A 25,768-nucleotide genomic window follows, 5' to 3' on the forward strand; every position below is an offset into this window, starting at 1 on the left:
TAGATACTTAGAGATAGGGGCATGGAAAATAGGGGCAAGGAATAGAGAATCACAGGAAAGATACATCAAGTTCACAGTCAATAGAAGAAGTAGGATAAAAATGAGTTTTAGTCCCCAGAGAGAACAATCTTAGCCTCGGGCATGAGAGTCTTCTTGCCATGGCAGGAGAGGAAAAGAGGCTACTCAATTAATAACTATGTAATAATATCCTCTCCAACCACAAACATATTCATAATTTCAGACAGTCAACCTGGAAACATGATCAGAAATTACACAAGTGAGAAAATGAAAATGGATCTATACACCTGAGCCACTGGGGAAAAAATACAAGGTGCTTTCTTGTCTGACAAAGGGCCATCTTTCACTACAAATGATATCAGTTTGTTGAGTATCTATTTTATGGATTAGTCACCCTGATAGTTTAAACCCAAGACAGCTTCCCCAACTGCTGGGCTGCTTTCTTCTCATGTGTTTCATAAATGGCTTTTCAGATTATCTTCATTTTATTATATTTGTACCAGTTACTTTCCTTTTATTTGGCTGAAAATCAAGAAGAGGTTCAGACATTCCTTTGGATGTTAGCATCCAAATAATAATAGCTAATATTTTTATAGCACCTTGAGGTTTGCAATTCACTTTGCATATATTATTTCATTTGATCCTCACAAAAGCCCTTTGAGGTAGATGCGATTATTATACCACTTTTATATGTGGGAAAGCTGAATCTGAAGGAGGTTGAAGTTACTTGCCTAAAGTCACCCAGCTCATACAGGTCTGAGGAAGCATTCAAACTCAAGTCTCCTTAACTCTATTTTAGCACTCAATCCAATGTCTTAGTTTATCAAGCCTCAAGAGGAAGATTCCAACACCTCAGGATAAGGGTAACTTAATCTCATATTTATCAAATCCAGATGTTAAAATCATGGCTAACAGACCAGAGCAGTTCCAAATGATATGACTATGCAGAGCCTTATAATTACACAAATTGATTGTTTAGAAGATGTTTATTAAGCTGGAATTAGATAAAACAGGTGGCTTTTGGGAATAGGATCCACAGTTCTTTAAAAGAAAATAAAAACATTTGCTCTATCTATACAGCACATATTGGATGAAAAATTTACAAATCTAAGCAGCATGAATGAAGTGTTCCCAGATTAAGCAAGGTTACCAGATTAGTCTTTCAAAAGTAGTATTGGTTTTGCCATGCTCCTTTTCCTTCTCAGTACTCTTCAATGTCTCTTCATGATCTACAGGTTTAATACCAAATTCTTTATTTTGACATTCAAGGCCAAGCCAAACCTGGTTCTAATCTACTTTATTAATTTATCTCCTACAAAAAGAAGAATCATTGACTCAGTTGTAAAGAAATTGATGGCTATGTAATTCCAAGGTATGTCTAAATAGGAGAGAAGTGCCTCAATAAGATACACAAGTCATTACCTCCTCTTTAACTGAAAATTTCTGAGACAATTTGTATCGGATTTTGATAGGTAGAATTGTGAGTAAGGATTTCTTTATGTATAAACTACACCTGCGTTATTGTAACTGCTGCCTTTTCCTCTTTATTCTACCCTTGAGTCAATCAAAATTAAGTCTTATTTCTTGTTACAAGACAGCTTGTTAGATACTCTGAAACAACATGTCCCACGTAAGGTTTTACAAACTCAGTGTTAGCAAGTAGTTATGCCATGTTCTCAAGTTCCTCACTATTCTACATCCATCCTCTGGACTTGCAAGAGTTTGGCAATGTTTTTCTTCTAACATGTTTCTCATAATTGACACAACATTCTATGTAAAGTCTAATGGGACAGAGGGCTGATTCCTCACATGTTTTGGACACTCCCCTTGTTTTATTGCACACTAGAAGTAGTATTTTTGGTTCCCATGTTATTCTGTTTACTAATTGAGCTTGAATTCTAACAAATGCATCCAATTATTTTTCCATATGAATCTCAGATTATTCTTATCATTATTCCTGATTTTTGCTTATAGCAAATGTTCAATTAATGCCTATAGGAAGGGAGAACAGAAAGAAGGAAGGAAGGAAGGAAGGAAGGAAGGAAGGAAGGAAGGAAGGAAGGAAGGAAGGAAGGAAGGAAGGAAGGAAGGAAGGAAGGAAGGAAGGAAGGAAGGAAGGAAGGAAAGAAGAAAGGAAGGGAAGAAGGGAAGGAAGGAGGGAGGGAAGGAGGGAGGTATAGAAAAAGAAGAAAGAGGGAGAGAGAAAAGTATATTTCGTTTGACCTTCCAGCGGTGAAAAACATTTCACTGAAAAATGCAAAAAACTAGGGGTTATGCCACTCCTTTCTGCACCTAAGTCTTCATATTCATGAATAGAAATATTTCATTTTTATGTTAATTTCACAATTTTTCAAGTAAGCAGCTGCAACTTGAATAATGAAAGCTGTTGAGCATTAAGTTCCTACTTCTAAGTTTTTGGTCTGTTCTTTATTGCTTGGTGCAGCCCAGTTACTGTGAAACATTTAATCTATGACACATAATGCTGGATATCTAACTCATAAATTTGCAATCTAGCACAATCTGTTTATCGAGCTAAACAACCATTACACCTTAAAGCAAATTTGGAAATTTACATTTGGCAGTGTATATGTGCAGTTGATAAAATGCCTTTGTGTTTCCCTTCCAGCCTCCCGGAAATCTATTAGATACATTAAGTTACCATATTCAAATCTTGGTCTTTATGCCTTAAGTCATGTTTTAATTAGTTCTCCTTTCCTTCTCATTAGCCAGCCTTGAGGTTGATCCATCATGAGCATCTTTATGAAGTGAAGTGTTAGAAATGCACTTGTTAGATTTTTCTGAGTGGTGGGTTAGTTAGATGACAAAGTTAAAAGACAGAGGTCAAAGGAAACACCCACTCTGTCTACAATTGAATTTTCCCTATTAAGGTTGCTGTAAAACTTAGTTTATTAACATAGAACAATGATAAATAAAGTATGCTCACTTCTTCCTTTCTTTCTCTTTGTCTCTTTCATTCATAGGGTCATAGGATAATAGATTTATAATAGAAAGGGATCTTAGAAGTCATCTAGTTCAACCCCTTTATTTTTTTCTAATGAGGAAATTTAGCCCCAGAGATTAAGTGAATTGTCCAAGTCAGAGAGTATGTGACAAAGCTGGTATTTGATCATAAGCTGTCTGACTCTAACTCCAGTCTCTGCCTCTAAAATCATTACAGCCCAACACGTTCAATAAGCATTTATTAAATAGCTACTATGTGCAAGGCACTATGCTAGATGATGGGGCTATAAATACAGACAAATTAAAAAATAATCTCAGCCTTTTGTGTACCTATGGATTTATGTATCTTAATTCCAAAAGGTTAAAATAATGTAATGCTGCTTGAAAATCTTCCATTGCATTTTTTTCTCTCTAGACATAATTGGTAACTTGCTTAACAACAAAATCCAGCCTAGTTCATCCTGGGATTTCACTTGAGCCTGAATTGTCAAAAGTATAGCTCAGTTATTGAATTTGTAACTATAGATGTGAAGATATTTTATAGAAATTGAAATGAAGCAGTGATGTTGACACCATGTTGGAGAAATATTAGGAGGAAGCAGTGAACTCTTAGGAAATATGTACTTCTGTGCAGGTGTGTGACAATATAAAACATTGCAAGCAAAGATGGTGCCCAAGAAACCTTTGAGGCTGAAAAGGAGTGACTCAGAAGTCATGGTATCAGGGTATCTGGGCTTAGAGAGCTTCTGCTGACTTGAAAGTTCTACTTATATTTCTAGATTAGCAGATTATTCTGCTAATATTTCCATACTTCCATTAAGGTTCTCTACAATATTGCCTTGCACACAATACTCACGGTAGATAAGTCTTCTAAACTTGTAGATGTTCACTTGCTGACCATAAGTTACTTAGATTGCTTGTGTTTAACTGGTAAGGGCATATAACAGTTCAGGTACAAGTAAAATTCAGAGGCAGGGAGAGATCCTATGCCACCCACTTTAATTTTCCTTATTCAACAGGTGCAATCTTAGTCAAAATTCAAGGGGAATTAAAAATAATTGTTATTATTGCTTAGGGACATATATTTTCTTTAGTTGACCAAATCTGATTTACTTTCATTCATTCATTAAATCAACATATTATCATTGGCTATTTTCTAGGTGTGGCATATTATATTTTGACTGCAGGACAAGATTATCACTATCCAAAAAACCCAAATATTTATTAAATTCCTACTGTATTCAAAATAAACTGTGCTAGTTTGGAAACCAAATTTAGATAAGACAAGGAGTTTACATTCTATTAGGTCAGGCATCTTGACATCCTGGAGAGATAATAAGTCATAGAGTCAAGAAATCTAGGTTTGAAATCAATACCACACAAATACTACCTGTGTGATCATGGGAAAGTTGTTTAACCTCTTAGACCATTAGTTATATCTTTTATAAAATGATAATAAAAATATTTTCTCCTCCTATTTGTATTTTCTCTACTTGCCTGCTGTCCACTTATGTGTAAGTTACAAAGAAAGTATCAAAATAAATTCATAAAGTTTCCACATCAGAGTATTCCCTCTTATCAATGAAATCATAAGATCTTGCCATATCCCTATACTTACCTTTGTAAGAAAGTTGTGATAAAATGACTTTGAAAAACTTAAAGCATTATCTAAATGATAGCTACCATTGTAGGACTAAGGCACCCATACCGTTATAACACACAATAAATATATTAAATAATTACAAAATAGTACTCTGTTATGTTTGTGCAGAAAGGTTATTACTGAGTAATTAGTAAACAATTTCCTGATGTTAAGATGGATGCAATAAGCAAATGTGGGAAAGGAAGTCATTCTGAGGTAGATATAGAGGTATAAGAGCATGGTGGATTGAATAAAAGCTGTAGTATACTAGATAAAACTTAGGGTGCTTATGGTACTTATGACCTAACTTATATATTCACATACCACCATCCCATTTCCCACTCTATTTCTTCCACATAATATGCATACATATAGTAACATCAAGACACTGTATCCACTGGATTGTCCCTGAGCACTTTTTTTTCCAATACAGTTTGATGAAACTCATCATAACTATAAAATCCTAATATCAATTCATATTGATTATATGAAGATCCAGGTAGAAGGTAGGGAACAGAAGCCAATGTAGATTCATCCTCAGAGTTATGCACTTGGGTCTTCTTTCCATCTTTTGGAAGCATAATTAACTCTGTGGGTTTGTATTAGGAGGCTTTTTTGTACTTATACTTAATGTCCAGTATTTTACATCATCTGAATATAGAGAAGGAGAGGAAGCAAGAGAAGAAAAGAAAGAAAAGAAGAAGGAAGGAAAAAAAGGATGGAAGGATGAGAAGAATGAAAAGGAAGCAAGAAAGGAAGGAAAAAAGGAAGAATTAAAAATAGATCATAGAGTTAAAAAAAACCTAGCTTTAAAACCAAAATCACACAAATACTAACAGTGTGATCATAGGAAAGTTGTTTCACCTCTTAGAGCATTAGTTATGTCTTTTATAAAATGAGGATAAACATATTTTCTCCTCCTATTTGCATTTTTTAAAAATAGGTTTCAAACCTAGATTTCTTTTATCTTTCCAGGACATTATATACAGGAAGGAAGGAAGGAAGGAAGGAAGGAAGGAAGGAAGGAAGGAAGGAAGGAAGGAAGGAAGGAAGGAAGGAAGGAAGGAAGGAAGGAAGGAAGGAAGGAAGGAAAGATGAGAAGAATGAAAGAATGAAAGGAAGCAAGAAAGGAAGAAAAAGGGAAGAATTAAAAAAGAAAGTAAAATAAAACCAAAGAAAAGAAAGAAAAAGAAAAGTTGCTTCAATTTGCATTTTGAGTCTATTAGTTCTCTTTCTGGAGGTGGATTGTATTTTTCATCATGAGTTTTTCAGAACTGTTATTGGTCATTGTGATGATCAAAATTCCTAAGGTTTTTGAAGTTGATTACCTTCACAATTTTGTTTCTTTTACATTGATTGTTCTAGTTCTGCTCATTTCCTTTTGTATCAGTTCATGGAAATATGCCTTCTCTTTAAAATTTTAATTCCTTTCATCATTTCTTAGAGCACAATAGTGTTCCATCACACTCACATCATAAGTTGTTCAATCATTCCCTAGATGATGTGCATCACCTCAGGTTCCAATTCTTTTCTACCACAAAAAAAATCTGATACACACACAAGCACATATGTTATGTGTGTATATGTATGTGTGTCTGTTTGTAAAGATATATGTAATCTATAATAGTTTTGCTGTGTTAAAGAGTATGTAGAGTTTAATAGTTTTTTTTTGAGCATAGTAGCGCTTGCTTTATGAAATGACTAGGCAAATTTACAGTTCCACTAATATTGCATTAAAATATGTTTTTCCTCAGCTCCTCCATGATTTGTCATTTTCCTTTTTTGTCCATTTAGACAATCTGGTAGTTATGATGTGGTACCTAAGAGCTGCTATTTTTATCTTACATACCTCTAATTATGAATGTTTTAGAGTATTTTGTATGTTTCATTCTCTGAAAATTCTCTCTCTCTGTCTCTGTGTCTCTGTGTCTTGTCTCTCTGTCTCTGTCTCTCTTCCTCTGTCAGCCAATGCTGACCTAAGTCCTTTATATCCATGACAAATAGTAACATGGAAGAATAAATTTCATATTTGGAGAAGTATTAATCCTGTTCCCCCAATCAAGTTGCCTGGTTAGTTTGTCCCCACCTATAAAGGGGTAGACTATTATTGGTTTCTAATACTTCTAGCTTCACCCTGAGCTTAAAGGCACATGACTATGTCCTTTAATGTTCAAAAAAGTAATAGAGTGGGGCAGCCAGGTAACACAGTGAGTAAGAGCACCGGCCCCAGTGTTGGGATGACCTGGGGGATCGAATCTGGGCTCAGACACTTAGCATCCACCCAGAAATAACTGGCCATGTAACCTTAAGCAAGTTACTTAACCCCAATTGCTTAGGGGCAGCCAGGTGGCTCAGCAAGTAAGAGCACCGGCCCCAGTGTTGGGATGACCTGGGGATCGAATCTGGGCTCAGATACTTAGCACCACACCCAGAAATAACTGGCCGTGTAACCTTGAGCAAGTTACTTAACCCCAATTGCTTAAAAAAAAAAGTAATAGCATCATTGGAATCCATCAAAGTCTGCAAGTAGAATACTTTGGTAGGCTTCCTAGCATTTCTATATTGAAGGACAAGCACAACTCTGAGAGTATTCTGGATTAGGAATGTGACAGGAATATAACTTCCAGTGTTTCCTAGAAATCTCCCTTCTTCCCTCCTTCATGGATTCATTATCCTTCAAAATTTATAAAGTAATCTTTGCCTCCTTTGCCAGTTTTCCTGGTAGTTTCTCTCTATGTTAAAGTGGCTTGCTATCCACTTCAAAGCAAAACAAAACAAAAAATCCAAACAACATGGAGGTAAGGGTCAATCAATTTGGAATGTATTTGAAGGTCACTGGAGTTACCACATCCTGTGAAGCTGAACAGACATATTTACACAAGGAATTGAGGGAGCCAACATATACATATATATATATATATATATATATATATATATATATAATATGTATATATGTATGTATAAGCTAATGTTTGCTGGATATCCTTGCTATGATAGGCTAATTTATCTCCCCTTTGTTAGCTGCTCAATGACTTATGAGTGCTCAGTTTCATCCAAACTATAAAAACATAATCAAATATCAAGAATAATGGTTAAAATAAAGCTAAATTTTGAATAACTGTAATGACCAAATTTGTTTCTAGAGGAGAGGTAAGGATGCAAATCCTTCTTTTTGAAGGAGAGGATTAAATGTGTAGATTTTTATCTACTCTGTCAGAAATGGCCACTATGTCAACTGATTTTATTTAGCTATTTTCCTTTGTTAAAAAATACAGCTTATTGGGTATGTGGGAGGCATAATCTAGAAATAACTTTGATGCAAAAAATAAAGTGCATTGAGAAACTTTATTTTAACCATATTTAATCAACATATTTTGTTTCATGCCTGAATTTATCACTCCCTCTTTTCTAAAGAAAGAAATATTATGTAAAAAAAAGTATTAAGTCCTGCTACATACTATCCCCTCCATTACAGGTTTTCCAATCTTGTTGAGAAGATAGCACACATATATAAATAGGCAAATAATAATAGAATTGGCAAACTGGTATGACCAGAACTTAGAGGATAGACTGATCACTGAAGACTGAGGTACTGGCAAATGTTTCTCAAAGGATTTAGGAATGGCTGGGGCGGGTAGTGGAGGGGGAACTAAATTCAATAGAAATTAACAAGGATAGTATTGTAGGGAGCAACTTAATCAAGGGCAAGAATATAAAAGAATTGCTTAGGGGATGGTCAATAAACTAGTCTTGTAGTAATAAACTAGTCTTTAGGATTTAGATCTCATTGGTGGGAAATAGTTCTTTCCCCTTTGCATTCTTATTCTACTCTTGTCTATAAGTCCCCCTAACAGTGCCTCTTCCTTCCCAGTTGTTAATGGCATCCTTTCTATGGTTACCTTCCACCAACATCATATATATATATTATACCATACTCAATTATTTACATGGTTTTTTCCTATTAGAATATAAGCTCCTTGACTGCAGAATTCATTGTCTTTTCTATCTTTTCCTTTCTTTCCTTCCATCTTTCTTTTGTTCTCTCTTTCTTTCTTTTCTTTGTAACTCTAGAGCTTTGTAAATTGTGGGTTCATAGTAAGTAGTTAATAAATGCTGTTGGAGTCAGCTAGGTGAAGTAGTGGATAGGCCTGGAATCAGAAAGATCTGAGTTTAAATACAGCCTTGTACTATTAATGCCTGTGACTCTGGGCCCATTATTTAATTTCTGTCTGCCTGGGTTAACCTTGTAGATTTGTTGTGAGAATTAAATGAGATCATACTTTTAAGTACTTAGCACAATGCCAAGCTCATAATAGCAATTCATCAGTTGTTGTTATTCATTCTTCATTCTTGAAGAGGACCAAAGACATCAGTAGAGTGATGTCTTGATTTACAAGTGAAGTAGATTTAAGTGAGGCAGAGCTGTGCAAAGTCATCAGCCCAATTTTTTCCTCCAGAGTTTTTGGATTCCTGGGGTAAGATGTAAGGCAGGATGACTGGTGATGGCCCAGGATGCATTGGGAAACCTAGGCCTTTTCAAGCTGAGGTCTTTCCAAGGTCTCAATTTGTGTGAGGCAATGCTCATTTAGTAATTAAAGGCTACATAAGAATTGAGGTAAAACATGGTCTACTTTGCCTTCACCAAAACATCAAGCTGGGAGGGGAAGACTCTGAGTTTCTCATTAATCCATCAAAAACATTTATTAAATGCCACTATGTGTTAGATGCTGTACTATATGCCTGAGATGAGGTGCCTGCAATCTACTGGGAAAGACAACATTCAAACATATACTAAATAAGCTATATATAGGAAAATGAGAAATAGTCAATGGGGAAGGGAATAGAATTGAGTCAGAGGTTGGGAAAGATTTCCTGTAAAAGATGAGATTTTAATTGGTAATTAAATAAATATAGAGGTGATAGTAGATGAAATTGAGGAGGGAGAGAGTTCCAGGCATGGGAGACAGCCAGAAAATCTACCCAGAGCCAAGAGATGGAGTGTCTTATTTCAGGGAATAGCCAGGATGTCAGTATCATTGGATTGAATAGTGCCAGTGATGTATGAGAAGACTAGAAAGATAGGGGTTTAGGTTATGAAGGCCAGAGGATTCTGTATTTGATCCTGATGGTGATAGGGAGCCATCAGTTTATTGAGTGGAACAGTGATATGATCAGACTTGCAGTTTAGAAAATTACTTTGGTGGCTGAATGGAAGATGGGTTAAAATGGGAGACATTTAAAGCAAGGAAACAGACCACAAGGTTATTTCAGTAATTCAGGAAAATTTAAGGTGATAAAAAAAACCCTCACTGGAGTGTTGACAAGGTTTGAGAAGAGAAAGGGACATATTCAAGAGATCTTGTAGAGGTGAACTACAACAGTCCTTGACAACAGATTGAATGTGGAAGGGGTGGGGGAAGGTGAAAGGTAAAGAAGAGCTAAAGGACATCTAGGTTGCAAGCCTGAGAGGTTGGGAGATTGGTTTTACCCTTCACAACAATAAAAAAAAAAGTTAGTAGTAGGAATGTTTTACAGGAAAAGGTAAAGAGTACTATTTTGCACATGTTGAGTTTAAGGTGTATGTTGGACATATACATTTCAAAAAGCATACAATTCATTTGGAGTTTCAAGGTTGGATATCAGTAGAGATGTTAGGGGAGGATTAGAAGACTTGCAAATCATCATCATAGAGAAGGAAATTAAATCTATGAAAGCTGGTAAGATCACTAAGTGAAGTAGTATGTAGAGAGAAGAGAAGGCCCAGGAGAGAAACCTCAGAGGTACCTACAGTTAGAGGGCATGATCTGGATGATGATCCAGCAAAAGAAACCGAGAAGAAAGGTCAGTTTAGTAAGAGGAGAACTAAGAACAAGTAGTGTCCTGAAAAACTTGAGACAATAAAATATCAAGAAGGAAAATGTGATCAATAGTGTGAAAGACCTTAGAGCGATCAAGGAGAATGAGGGCTGATGAAATGTCATTGGAATTAACAGCTAAAAAATCATCGGTAACTTTGGAGAGATAAGTTGCACTGGAACGATGAAGTCATGGGTCATATTGTGAAGTTTTAACAAGAAAGTCAGATAAGAAAGTAAGGCAAATATTGTAGATGGTATTTCTGGAGAGTTTAACTAAAAAGGAAAGAAGTGATATAGGATGACAGCAAGGATGGAAGGATCAGTGAGGTTTTTTGAGGATAAGGGAGATAGGAACATGTTTGTAGAGAGTAGAGAATGAATCAGCAGTACAGTAGGTGTGTAAAGCCAGGCAAAAGCAACTCTCCAGAGTACTGCTGCTATGAATAGCTCTAAGGTTCTCATCACATAGTAGAGTTCACTCTCTATTTTTCAGCAATAGACTAAGATAAAACATTCCCAGAAAGCAAAGTACAGCATTTACAATCATATAACATAACAACTTATCAATAAAGTTCCCTCACAGTTTCAAACAAAAGATATCGTTCAGTAAGTCCTTGACTCAATCATCCTTAAGAAGCAATCTTCCTTCAGGGACACAATACAAATATCAAAGTTTTCCCACCCCAGGTCACATTGCCTTAATCTCTCAGTCAAAAAGTCTTCTTTCTTCTTGATAGGAGATTAGTTTGCAATCATCCTTAACTCAATTGTCCTTAAGGGGTTTAAGGTACAAAGTACAAAGTTGTCCCACCCCTAGGCCACAGTAAATCATGATCATCTCAGTCAGCACTAAATACCCAAGGAGAGGTCTTTTCAATTTGGCTCAAGGCTGACTCCCCAGATTCCATGCTTCCTCTTCCATGGATCCAACTCTTGCCTGAATCTACCCAACTGTCACCTGGATTCACAGACAGGCAGCTCTCAGCTCCTAATCCAGTTCCTTGTCCAGTTCCCATTCCATATTGAAGCCCACAGTATCCATTCCACCTCAAGTCCTTTTCAGTTTCTATTCTGAGGAAGACAATGCTTAACAGAACCAAAATAAAATTCCTATACATTGTTCTTACTGTTGTCAATTCACTGTCTGCCTGTGAAATCAACACAGACCCATAGACAAGGTTTGAGAACCCAACACAGATGCAAAAACAAGGCCTGAGAACACAACAAAAATTATCAGTAGAGTCCCAGAACCTCTGAAACCCTCCTCCAGCACCTCTATAAACAGACAACAAGAAAATCCTCTTTCAAGGCTTCCAGTAAGGTCCCAGGGCTTCTGTACAAAGTATCACAAACACAACTCAAAACAGAATGCCAACCACCACAAGTATTCCATTCTCAGTTCTGCTCTCTCCTAGCTTGTGTTTCTGTTTTTATATGGTTATTAGCTCTTCTCTGTTCGATCCACCTCTTATGTCCTTCCTGTTCCTGTCTTTGGCCAGTCTCTACCACTGTGGGTTTCACAAGTTCTATTTCTTCACAAAGACTGGATATAATCATGGGCAAGGCTCAACTGAAACAAGGAGCTAAGTACTTATTTGCTTGCCATTACAAGGTACTATATAAATTCTTATTCCCTTCCCTTTCCTCTTTTTTGATTGATTGACTGACTAAATTAAACAATTCTTATCAGGTTGTAATGATAAGGGAACAAGAAGATCTTCCCTGTATTTTAATGGGCCTCAATTAAAACCCAACAGAAAGGACTTGATTGAGGGGAGGTTTGTTTTTCAGGAAGGCCCACACGTTTTGTTACTTTATAATTAGGCAGTGGGTCATGGAGGTTGTTATGTCCTTTGATGCTGAAGAATGGTATATATACTCTGAGGTGAGGTTTTGCTTTTGGATCACTTATGGGAAAAGTTTTATGATTTGGCCAGATGAAATTCTGGATGGCTATTGATCCCCAGGGCTTTGAAAACCCAGATGCTGGTATTTCTCTCTCTGGTAGGTAACTATTTGTGTATGTAATGGTCAGACAGCTAGAAGCACTGTATTTTGGTCTTAACTGTGTTGTTTTCTATGTATTCTTTGTCTGCTTGTAATTTCTGTTTGTATTTTCTGAAATTTAGGGTGCTGACTTTTCCCCCTGAACTAAGTGATAGATAGATAGATAGATAGATAGATAGATAGATAGATAGATAGATAGATAGATAGATAGATAGATAGAAGGTAGATATAGATATATAGACATGTTTAATTAAAGATTGTTGATCCCTTTAAAGTTGCTTTCCTTAGTAAAGCAGATCAAAGAACCTGTCATCCTGGGTATGCTAGGATGCTTGCAATTATACAGGTTAGCTTTGGCAGCCCTTGAAGTTAGAAGAAATAAAATTACTAAAGGAATCAAACAGTAAGAAGACTGGAGTTAGTAGACATGAGTTCAAATAAAGCCTTCGATGTTTACTAACTGACATTATAGCACAATATCTAGTATATAGTCAGCACTTAATAAATGTTTATTGAACTGACCTACTGTAATGATAATGTAATTTTGAATTTGAAGATCCCTTTCTGTTTGCAAAAGTAGCAGGTACTTAACACTTAGTAACTGATCAAGCCTATGATTGGGGGAACAGAAGGTATGAACTCCTGTCCACCTGTTACTGATGTAACAGGAAGTTGGCTGAAGGAAGTGAAGTAGGTAATACTATGTATATAAGAAAATCACCAGAGAGGCACAGTCAGAATTTCCTTGAGACCAAGATCTGGTGGCAGAACAGTTACAGAAGAATGGAGAACTGAGTCCTGAGAACTTGTGGTGGTGGAGCTTCTTTTGAACAGGATCCCAGGAGCCCAGAGACCAGAGCCCAGAGCCAGGAGCCAGGAGCCCAGGAGCCAGAAGCCAGGAGGATTGAAGCATGACCAGGATGCTGAGACTTTGTTTGTGGCTTGGTTGCGACTTGAATTCCCTGGAGCAGAAATGGTGAAGGAGCTGACATGGACTCTGTGAACACCAGTGTGGAGCAGGATCTCCCCAGAGAGCTGGTCAAGGAACTGGGAGCTGTCTGCCATTTCACCCAGGTAGAATCGAGTACCATGGAAGGGGATCCAGAGAATCTGATAACAGGCCCCAAGTCAAGATGAAGAAAAGACCTCTCCTTGGGTACTGAGTAATTATGGAATTATAGTTAACTAGTGACCTAAGGGGTGGAAGATTTTGTGTATGATACTTAGCAAGACTTTATTGAATAAGTGACTGATTGTACTTTGAGTACTTTGACTATTGTTACTGATAAGTGACTGATTGAGTTAATCAAGACTTTGCCCCAAGAGAGGAAGACTTTGACTGTGTACTTTGATACTACTGATAAGTGACTGATTGAATTAACTTAAGAGTGACTATTTTACTTTGAAACTATGTTGTGAATATTATGTTGTGATTTTCTGTGATAAGTTGAAATATGGTGAATGCTGTATTTTGAATTATGCTGTACCTTGATTTTCCATGGATGTTTTGCTTTGGTATGGAATGAATAGAGTGATCACTATACTCAGTAATCAGAACCTTAAAAAAAGCTGTTCACAGTAGGAGTTCTTCTGAAAAGCTTCTGTGCATGGCATTACACTGACAAAGTCACTTAGCTTCCCTGGAACTCAGTTTCCCCATTAGAAAAATGAAGGAGTTGTTCAAGATAAGTATTATCTAATTCAAAAAGAACAGTGGTACATAAGCATAACCATTAAATATATAAGGATTTCTCTGGGCCACACATTGACTTAAAAAATGTACATATGAATATATAAATATATACACACAATATAAATATATACACTTCCAACTGCCAGATGAACATCTCTACATTACTGACCTTTTAGTACTTCAAATACAGAATACTCAAAACCAAAGGTATTATGTTCTTCCCCTCATCTTCAGCCCTACCCCATCTCTCTTTCAAGTTTCTTTATTTCTGTGGAGAGAACAACTTCCTCCCAGTCACTTTGATCTAAGACTGAAGAGTCATCTTTAATTCCTCTTTCACTTTTTTGTGCAATCTCTCCTATAACCCCCCAAATGTCTCAGGTTTTCTTTCTTCCAGTTATTATCTCTGACACGTGATTTTTTTCTTTTCTTTTTTTCTTTTCTTTTTTTCTTTTCTTTTTTTCTTTCCATTTTATTCTTGTCAGAGGCTTCAAAATAATCTTCCTGAGCACAAGTCTCACTATGTCAATCCTTTTAGGAAAATCCAGAAATGGTTCCTTCCTGCCTTTTAAAAAATATCTTTACATTTTATTTATTTAATTTATGGAATAAAATAAGCATTTCCATAATATAATATAATTTTTTAAATTATTACACATAAAACTGCTAATCTATTATGTACAACTTGCTATTCCTTTTAAAATATAATAAAATTATTGTGTACTTGTTTCCTCTTTTTCTTCCAATACACCTCTGCCTTAGAGATGTCTACCATTAGACACAGACGTGTGTAACATCATTTTACATATCCTTCTATTCATCAGTTCTTTCTCCAGATGTAGATGTCATCTTCCTTCATATGCATTTTGTAGTTAATTTGGACATTTATATTAAAATGACTTTTTCAAGCAAAGTTATTATTAAAAAATATATTGGCATTACTGTATACAATGTTCTCTTTGTTGTGTCCATTTCACTCTTGACTTTTAGTACAATTCAACATTTTTTGGTGACTAAGGCTTTCCCTAAAGTAAATTTAACCTATCTTTCCAGCATTATCTCACTCTACTACACTTTAAGCATTCTGTCTTCCATCCCAATTGGACTAAAGTGTTTCTTCTCCTAGTTTCTGCATTCATGAAACATACCCCTTAATCCTGGAATGCATGCTCTCCTCCTTTCTAACTTTCAGATTCCTTAATTTTCTTTGTCTCCAAAACATGCACTGGCTTCTCTCTAAAGTCTTCTCTGATCTTCCCAGTTGTTCCTGCATTTATTCTCCTTAAAATTTCCTAGTGTACTTTGTCTAATTTGCCTCCTGACACTTCTGCTTATATGTTGTATCCCTTTTACCTTCCTAGTAGAAGGTGAGCTTCCTGGGAACAGGCATGTTTAAAATTTTGCCTTTGTATCCATAGTGTCTAGATTCTAGAATAACACTTTACACGTAAAAAAACACTTGGTGAATATTTGTTGAAATGAATTAGATTGGGGATTAGATGTATCTCATATAGTATCCTCTCATTAACAGGTGCTTTGGGAAACAGCATAATACAATAAAGAAATCAGTTCAGTAGACTTGCAGTGAGGAGACCTGAGTTCAAATTATGATTCTGACACTTAGTAGCCAAACTAATTATTTTGGGCCTGAATGAGCGGGTTTGCTCCTAAGGTATTAGAAACTCTCCTCTCCAAATAAGCCTGGATTTCAACAGCCATTCAATTTCAACAACTGGCAAAGACTGGTATTTCACTTTTAGAAAAATAAAACAAAACTATTATGCTTATGCAGTTATTTAAGAGGCTATTTATTTTAAGAGAATGCAGTCTAGCATGTTGTTTTTCACATTGCTCAAGGTTTTTGTTTTTGTTTTGCTTTTTTGAGGGGGGAAGGTAGGGCAATTGGGGTTAAGTGACTTGCCCAAGGTCACATGGCTAGTAAGTGTTAAGTGTCTGAGGTCGGATTTTAACTCAGTTCCTCCTGACTCCAGGCCTGGTGCTCTATTCACTGTGTCACCTAGCCACCCTGAAGATATTTTTTAAAGTAGAAAATTTGAGAAATAAAACTATCATCCCTAGCATGATATAATAATAACAATAATAATAATAAAATTAAAACAAATCTGCAAGGCTTAAAGGTAGGGATAGGGAAAAGTACTCCATGAATAACTTTTCCTCCATTAAAGGTTAAAGTGATCTATGATCAGAGTGTCTCTGTCAGTAGGAGTTTGTATATAAAAAAGCCACTAGATAATAATAACCTTTTATTCAGAGACACAGTTGTCCTAAGCAAATTTTAGTCAAGCACTGGCTAAACTAATACAGCTTGACACCAATAATAAATTGCACAAATTCAGGCGACCTTCATCATTCTTATTTTGTATTAAATGTCATCTTGTTAGATGATGCATGAATGAATGGAGCAATATGATAGATAGTGTGAATTACTGTCCACTAATATAGTTGGGTAAGATGTGTCGCCATTCTCTGGGTTGGTCCTTGGAAAAGATACCACGTATTAGTTCTTGCTGGGGAGAAAAAGCATCTAAGGAGTGACATTTTAACTTCATCTGCTTTCCATTTATCCTTGTTTGAGTTCTATATATTGCAGAACCAGATTTACTTTCATTTAAGTATTCTTAATTTCTCCTGTTACTCATGATTACATTTAAAATGTCTGTGATTGTTTAAAACAAATATAAACTACTAGTACTGTCAGAATTTATCACAGTGAGGAGGGAATTTTACCATCTTAACGATATAAGTCTGGTAGAAATTCAGGCTCGAAGCAGGAAGATTTTAGAGAAGGTGTCTATTCTGACAGAGTACTTTTGAAAAGTGAAACATGGGGGCAGCTAGGTGACATAGTGTACAGAGCACTGGCCCTGGAGTCAGGAGGAACTGAGTTCAAATCCAGCCTCAGACAGTTAACACAGAACAAAAATTTAGCAATGTGATCTTCTGCAAGTCATGTAAACCCAATTGTCCTGCCTTTCCTCTTCCAAAAAGCAAAAAAAAAGTGGCATAGAGAGTCTTAGTTTCATAAACACACACACACACACACACACACACACACATTGCCCCACTGAAAGCTACCCAGGGTTCAAAACTTGCACTGGAGCATAAGCAAGAATTTTTTTAAGCACAAAAAAGTCCTGATTTTCTGAACCAAGCAGTAAATGATAGTTCCAACCAAAAAACAATTAAATAATACATTTAAATGTGATAGGAAAGATTTTTCCTGGCATACGTATTGGAGGAAATATATTCCCCAATCTTAGTAAGCTATTGATGAGGGACAGGGAATATGAAGGTGGCACATGATGAGAGAATGCATATGGTAGGAATGGGTGGGCAACACAACACCAGGATATGTGTCCAAGACAATTTATCCCTCCAATATTACAGACACCAATGTCATCAGATGGTGCCATTGTGAGAACTACTTTCCCTCCTAAACTCTGATCTTCTGTTTATTTTCTATCCGTGATGTTCTGTTGAATGCAGTAGCAATTGCTGCTGCTGCAGCCTGCTGCCCTCTAGGCTACCATTTTCTGGTCTTCAGTCTTTATCTACCTACAGGGAGGAGGTTGCTATTTTAGAAAAGGACAAATGACATGATGGGGTCATGACTTGCCTGTAAATTGGAATTAAGTGATTCAGTAGGGAGTGTGGTTCAACAGCCATGAAGGGAAGAGGTATCTTACCACTCTTAGGCTTGATAGCCCCAGGGGCCATTAAGTCTCCTGAAAACTAACTAAAGAAACCTATAGTTTTTTTTTTTCTTTTAAGTCTGTCTTTTAACTACTTATTTATGCTTTAAGTTTCCTTTTTAACATATTATATGTCTGGGTTGCTACGCTGGGTCCAAATAATTCTTGAGTCTCTACTTAGAAAAATTCCAAAAACACTGGCTGGAAATAAGATGCAAGAATTCCTTTCAACCTCTTCAGGAGTCTAGTTGCCATGCAAATCACTTTAAAAGCAAAATTGAAAAGGACCTGGTAGGACTGGTGATTTTTGCTCTAATTCTACATTCCTGACTTTTTCATGTATTGCTGCCATTAATCAAATCTCTTCTCTCTCCATGGGATGCAGAAGTATGAGAAGAAAGTCTGGGGCGTGACTGGTGTCTCATTTCATTTGAAGAATTAAGAAAGTAAGAGTTCAGAGTGGGGCAGAGTCAAGATAGTGGGATAGAAACAGGACTTCTGCTGTAATTGAACTCCCACCGCCAACAATTCATGTAAGAGGTGATGCTGAACAAACTTTGGAGCTACAGAACCCACAAAATGACACAGACAAGCCAACCTCCCACTGAGGACAGCCTGGCAGGCCAGCAGGATTTGGCCAGCACAGTGCTCTGGGAGCCAAGCCCAGCCCCATGCCCAGGTTTTAGCCACAGGGCAGGCCTGACCAACCACAGGCTGGAGGGACTACAGATCACCAGCAGCTCTGGTGGTACAGAATTGCCAACAAATAGATGCTAAGGACAAAGTAAGAGGTCAGTGCAATGTGGACTTTGGGACCCATTAGTTGCAAGTGTGTCAGCTTTTGCCCCCGGAGTGATAAGCTGCTGAGGGCCTCGGGGCAGCTGCTGCCACTGGCAGCTTCAGCTCCTAACCTGAAGAGAGCAGGGGGACAAAGTGACCAGTCTGAGGGCTAATTGGTCTTGCTTTAACCTGCTTGGATATGGATTTCGGTCTAGGGTGGAGGCCTTGGGGTGTGTGACCAGCTTGCCAGAGCATGTGGAGGCTTCAGAGAGGGCACGTATCTAATACCTTTGGCAGCTGAGAAAATCCCAGCATTTGGTATGAAGCTCACCTGTCTGGTAGCAGAGTCCTACTGTGGCAAAAAGGCCAAAAGTCAAGTAATTGAGTGGCAGAATGAGTGAATGAGGGAAGCAAAGGAAACCAAGCAATCCAACATTATACAACTACATTGGAGACAAAAAAGATCAAACCATGGAATAGGAGGAAAACAATGAAGTCAGAACTCCTTCACAAAAATGAGCTGGTTACAGGCCATAGAGTATTGCAAACCAAATAAGAGAAGTAGAGGAAAAATTGGGAAGAGAAATGACAATGATGCAAGAAAATTATGAAATGAAGTCAACAACCTGACTGAAGAAATAACACCTTAAAAATAGACTAATTGAAATGGCAAAAGAAGCTCAAAACTGCAACGAGGAGAAGAATGCCTTCAAAAGCCAAATTTGCCAGATGGAAAAAAGTATCAAATGCTCACTGAAGAGAATCATTCCTTCATAATTAGATTGGAGCAAATGGAAGCTAATGACTTTATGAGAAATCAAGATACTATTAAACAGATCCAAACAAATGAAAAAAAAAAATAGAAGGCAATGTGAAATATCTCATTGGAAAAACCACTCACTTGGAAAATAGATCCAGGAGAGATAATTTCAAAATTATTGGACTACCTGAAAGCCATGATCTAACAAAGAACCTAGAAATCATGCTTCAAGAAATTCTCGAGGAAAATTTCCCTGGTATTTTAGGACCAGGAGGCGAAATAGAGAATCAACCCATCAAATCCTGAAAAAGATTCCCCGAAAGAAAACTCTGAGGAATATATTAGCCAGGTTCCAGAATTCCCAGATCAAGTATAAAATATTATAAAATGCCAGGAAGAAACAATTTGAATATTGTGGAAACACAATCAGGATAACCCAGGATCTGGCAGCTTCTACACTGAGGGATCAAACAGCATGGAATATGATATTCAGGAGGGCAAAGGAGCTAGGATTAAAACCAAGAATCACCTACCCAGCAAAACTGAGTATCTTGTTTCAGGGGAAAATATGGACATTCAGTGGAATAGAGGACTTTCAAGCATTCTTGATGAAAAAAGCAGAATTGAATAGAAAATTTGACATTCAGATACAAGAAGCAAGAGAAGCATGAGAAGGTAAACAGGGAAAAGAAATCATAAGGAACTTATCAAAGTTGAACAATTTTTATTCCTACATGGAAAAATGACAATTTTCTCAGTATGAGAGTAGTTGAAGCAATAGGAATGTGTGTATATATGTATACATATATATATGTACATATATGTAGGTATACGTGCATACACATGACTATATAGGAGGGTATATGAATACATATGTGAATGTGTGTATATATGTGTATAGGTGTACATAGATAGAGGGCACAGGACCAGTTTAATGAGAAGGGATAATACTTAAAAGGTGAAATTAAGAGGTGTTGGAGGAATATAATGAGAGGAGATAGGGAGAGACAGATTGGGGTAAACTATCTCATATAGAAGAGGTAAAGGAAAATGATTACAAAGGAGGGGAAGAACTGGAAGTCAAAAGTGAATGGGTCAACTTTATTCTCATAGAATTTGGCATAGGGAGGGCATGATATACATGTGAAATCTCACCCTACAGGAGAGTAGGGGGGAAGGGGATGAGAAGGGGAGATGATGGAAGGGAAGGCAGGGTGGGGGGAGGAAAGTAGGAAGCACCCACTTTTGAAAAAGGACAGGATCAAAGCAGAGAATGTAACAAGTGGGAGGTGGGATAAGAGGGAGGAAAATACAGTCAGTCTTTTACAATATATCTACTATGGAAATGTTTTGCATAGCAACACCTGTACAACCTATATTGAATTGCTTATCTTCCCAGTAAGCTGGGTGACATGGGAGGGAGGGAATGAATCTGGAATTCAAAGTTTTAAAATCAAATGTTTATATATATATATATGTGTGTGTGTGTGTGTGTGTGTGTGTGTGTGTGTGTGTATGTGTATATATATATATGTATATATTCACTATTATCAATAATATTTTACATGTAAATGGGAAATAAGCTATATAGGCACTGGGGTATAGAGATCCACCATGCCCTACTGGAAAGTTGCAAGGGGTATGGGAGAAGACATGGGAGAGAGAACATTGGAGGGGGGGATATCCTGTGGGGCTGCTATTTTGGGGTGGTGGGTAGGGGAAAAACGGGGACAAAATTTGTAACTCAAAATATTGTGGAAATGAGTGACGTAAACTAGAAGTTAATAAAGCATTTTATATCAAAAAAAAGAAAGTAAGAATGCTTGGCAAAAAGTATACTTTTGAAACAATTTACTCAAATGTTAGTAGAGTACAACTCTCCCTTTCCTAATCCCCACATATTCCTTTGAAAACTATTTTTGCTTTCTTATGTTCATGAATGGTCCCAGTCAGTTATCCCTGAAGCAACGCTTCACTTTAGTCCATGCCAGTAAACAATTCCAGAAGATTTGCCATTTCATTGCTTCAGCTTTCACATTAGAATCTGAGGTCCTAGAAAGCAGGTAGTATCTTTTGCTTTTCTTTGAAACTTCAGGGCTTGGCATAGTGCCTGACACATAGTTGGTCCTTAATATTTGTTTACTGACTGCTTCTATTGACATGGTATGAACTGGACAGTTCCAAGCACACAAAAATAACACTTGTTTATTTATTTTAGAACAAGTCAAATGTATATAGCACAATACAAATTGTCCTACTTAACCTGGCAGCATAAGGAGAATAATAGTAATTTTTCCATTTGACAGATGAGAGAAAACTGAAGCTTAGAGACATTGCATGCCTTGTATGATGAGATACAACTAATTAATGACATAGCTAGCAGTCAACTCTGACATTCTAGTTGAAAGTGAATGTGCTTCTTCTATTTCTCCAATCTGTTTTCTCAAATGCTTGTTGAACTGATTGAATATAATTTTGCAATCAGAGCTTTATATGTGAGTGGGATCTTAAAGGCCATCAAGTTCAACTCCCTTATTTTACATATGAGAAAATTGAGTAACAGAGAAGTTGAGGGAATTGTCCAGGCAAACATCCAGAAAGTATCAAGGACATGAATTCAGTTCTATCTAACTCCTAGCTCAGCACCCTATTCTCTGTACCACTTGATAAAATGCAAGAATATCAATTTTCAAGTCAACCAGAAATAAGAAATTGTAAAATAACTTTTGCATTTTAAATAAATGGAAGACCATCCAGAGCTCTAGAATATTTATTTATTTATAATTTAAAAGGGTAATAAAATCATAAGGAATAATTAAAATCAGGTTTTTATAAAGATTATATAAAATTACAGTCCTAGAATACTGCATAAACCATAAAGTAACATACATAATGTCCTTCAGAAAATCTTAAAGCACTAGAGAAGTATTGGCCATCAACATCATCATTATTAAGGCCAACAATTTTTATTTTTTAATGCTATCACTGTTGTGATGATGGTTCTTCTTCTTGTTGTTATCATTATCATTGTTTCTGGAAGATCTAATACCAGAATTCAGGTTTCTTGATTCACAGGTCAGCCTTCCCATTATTCCCAGCCTTCCCTTACCATGCAGATAATTTTCTCTCCTACTAGGTACAATTTCAACTAGAAATGGAGACCAACGGGTCTTTCCCCTACAATCTATGAAGTCAAAATGATCAGTATTGTTTCTGATACCTACTTTGATTTCTTGTTCATTGTGTAATTCTCCACATCTCTCCTCCTCACATCATCCTTTGCCATACTATCAGTTTCAATGGCTTTAAAAAAGATTATTCTTGGGGCAGCTAGGTGGTGCAGTGAGTAAAGCACTGGCCACGGAGTCAGGAAGACCCAAAGTCAGTTCCGGCCTCAGACACTTAACATTCAAGACACAAACACACACACACACACACACACACAAACTAGCCGTGTAACCTTGGGCAAGTTACTTAACCCCAATTGCCCTCCAAAAAGGAAAAGAAACAAGATTATTCTTAGGATGTGTTATCATAGAACAGGTGCAGCATGTTCTATGCTAACATGCCTGCAAAGAGAAGTTATTAACTTATTCATTTATAAGATGTTTATTGAGTGCCTTTTATCGGCAGAGCACTGTAACAGGTACTATGAGGGCTATGATGATATATTAAATACTGTCATTCCCCTTAAGGAGCTTGTGGTCTTTTATGAGTTTATACCCTTATAGTCTAGGAGACAGAATTAGACATTTATCAAACAAATGATAATAGAAGGGAGTTATTTTGACTATTATAAATACCCAAATTAACTACAAAAGACATATTAAGTTAAGATGCCATATGCATCCAGGGAAAGAACTGTTGGTTGTGTGTATGTGTGTGTGTGTGTGTGTGTGTGTGTGTGTGTGTGTCTAATGGTAGCTATCCTACAGCAGTGGAATGTGGATGGAAGAAAAAAAAGAGGAAAAAGAAGTTTACATGATACCTTTATTATGTATATAAAAGGAATAGCAAGTTGCACATAATAGATTTGCAGTTTCTTATGCAATCATCTTTTTTTTTATTATACTGTTACGGAAATGTTCAATTTATTCCATAAATTAAAAAATATTTTTTAAAAGGGGAGAAAGATGTACTATACAAAAGGCATGAAGAATCAGAAAGCTAGAAGAGATTACAGACATCATCCAATATGCTCCCTAACAGTTTTATAAATGAGGCAACTGAGACTTGAGAGAACATTACTTGTTCAAGGTAACACCAGTCTTACATTCCGGAGTCCAGATTTGAGTTCTCTTATTCCAAATCAACCCCTTTTGATCTGTACAATACTGCCTCCCCAAGTGTTATGGGAGTTCACAGGGGGAAGATATATTTAAATTCTGACTTTGTCACTTCCTACTCATGTGGCTATCATTGAGTCATTTAATCTCTCTGGGTCCCAGATTCCTCATCAATAAAATGTGGGGTTTGAATGATATGGTCTATATTATCTTTTTACAAATTCTAGGTCCTTTTATCTTATAAGTTTCTATTGGAGAGGATCAAGAAAGATTTGATAAAGTAATGGCATTTGGTAGAGGACTATAATTTTTCAGGGGAATACAAACCTATGATTACTTTGTCATAGGAAACACCCAGTTATGTAATTTCCTCTACCCATACTGATCACCTGCTGGTAGCCTTAGACAGTTGCCTGGCGGCACCAAGAGGTTAGATGACTTGTCCAAGGTCACATAGCAAAGATGTGTCTAGATTGGGTCATAAACTAGGTCTCCTTGACTGTGAGAAATGGACCCTATTCATTAAGTCATGTTGCTTCTTTAAAACAAACAAACCCTATACTATCTCTTTCTTTATTCATAGACTAATGACACAGTAAGTTTGGGGAGTGATAGGGAAGAGTTAAGGAAAACAGATCTCACAGTGGTAGGGACGAGAACTAATTTATTTCTGGTGCAGTGCAGTCACAAAACCACCCAACCAGAAATTCAGTAGAGCAAACTCTTGCTGCCCCTTACAAATGCTTATTATTTGTGTTTTCTCATTTTTTCGTAGAGTATACAACGTTGGGAGGCTTTTTCCTCCCTCTAACACATTGCTCACTGAGAACTGTCATGTCAACACCAAACCTTTCCAACAGGCTGAAATTATACCCCAAGGAAATAATGGGGAAAGGCCCTTTACTGAAAATGAACTCCAAGGCAGAGGCAGCCTTTCCAATGACTAGCTTAGGCCAACCTTAACAGAAAACTGTAAAATACGCAAAGTTTAATAATGGTTTCCTCCTTTTGTTTTCAGGTCCTCCTTGCATCCCAGGTGGCCTGTGATTTCATATATTCCCCTGATAGCTCAAGGCCTCACATATAGGGCCATACACTATAGGTAATGTCTTGTTTTCATGAATACATTTGTAAACGCTGCTTGGTTGATTAGATATCACTTTGGGAGAAAAAAAGCACCCTGATAAACTGCTTGCTACACTGGAAAGAATATCAGACTTATTGTATCTTCTTTTACAACATGACTGATAGGGAAATATGTTTTTTTCATGATTACACATGTACACATATATCAAATTACTTGCCATCTCAGGGAAGGGACGGTGGAGGGAGGGAGGGAGGAAAGGGGATAATTTGGAAATCAGAATTTTGAAGAATGAATGGTGAAAATTGAGTTTGCATGTAACTGGGGAAAATATCTAAAAAAAGAAAAGAATATCAGACTTAGTTTCAGAAGGTCTTATTTGCTCTGCCACTGCTTAACTTTGTGACGTTAAACTTCACCTAAAATGAAGCAACTAGTCAACTTGACCTTTAAAGTGCATTCCACTCCTATAAGGTAATTTATTTTTGAAAATTATTATAATATCTAAGGAACCAAGATGTTCACCCTTTTATAGTCTTTATATTATGTAGGTTTGGTAGGGGATAAGTAACTTTGCCCAACACAGAAGAATGGGTCCATAATCATAATATTTCAGGAACCTCTGATGAATCAGTAGGAAAAATTGTGATATGTATGGAGTTCATCCCTATTACCTTGAATAAATTACATTTAGAAGTCTGCTTATGGGAGTTTGTAAGAACTCCCTTTTAATATAGATCTATCTCTATGGTCTTTAGTAGAATTTGTATGTTTTAATTGTGGTTCCAAGTCATTTGTGCTCTGGAAGTCTTTCTGTTCAACAGAAACCTAGAAACAATTAATGAATCAATTAATTTCCCTTCATTCTTCCCCATTGGAAAATAGCCCATAAAAGACTAATTCCCCAGTCAAATAATGAACTTGTTTTATCCTCTTAAACACACACACGCACACACACACACAAAT

Source organism: Petaurus breviceps, unplaced genomic scaffold, assembly GCF_028583685.1.
Source record: "Petaurus breviceps papuanus isolate PSGF00001 unplaced genomic scaffold, PetGlider_PUasm1.0 90731, whole genome shotgun sequence".
NCBI classification, from domain to species: Eukaryota; Metazoa; Chordata; class Mammalia; order Diprotodontia; family Petauridae; genus Petaurus; species Petaurus breviceps.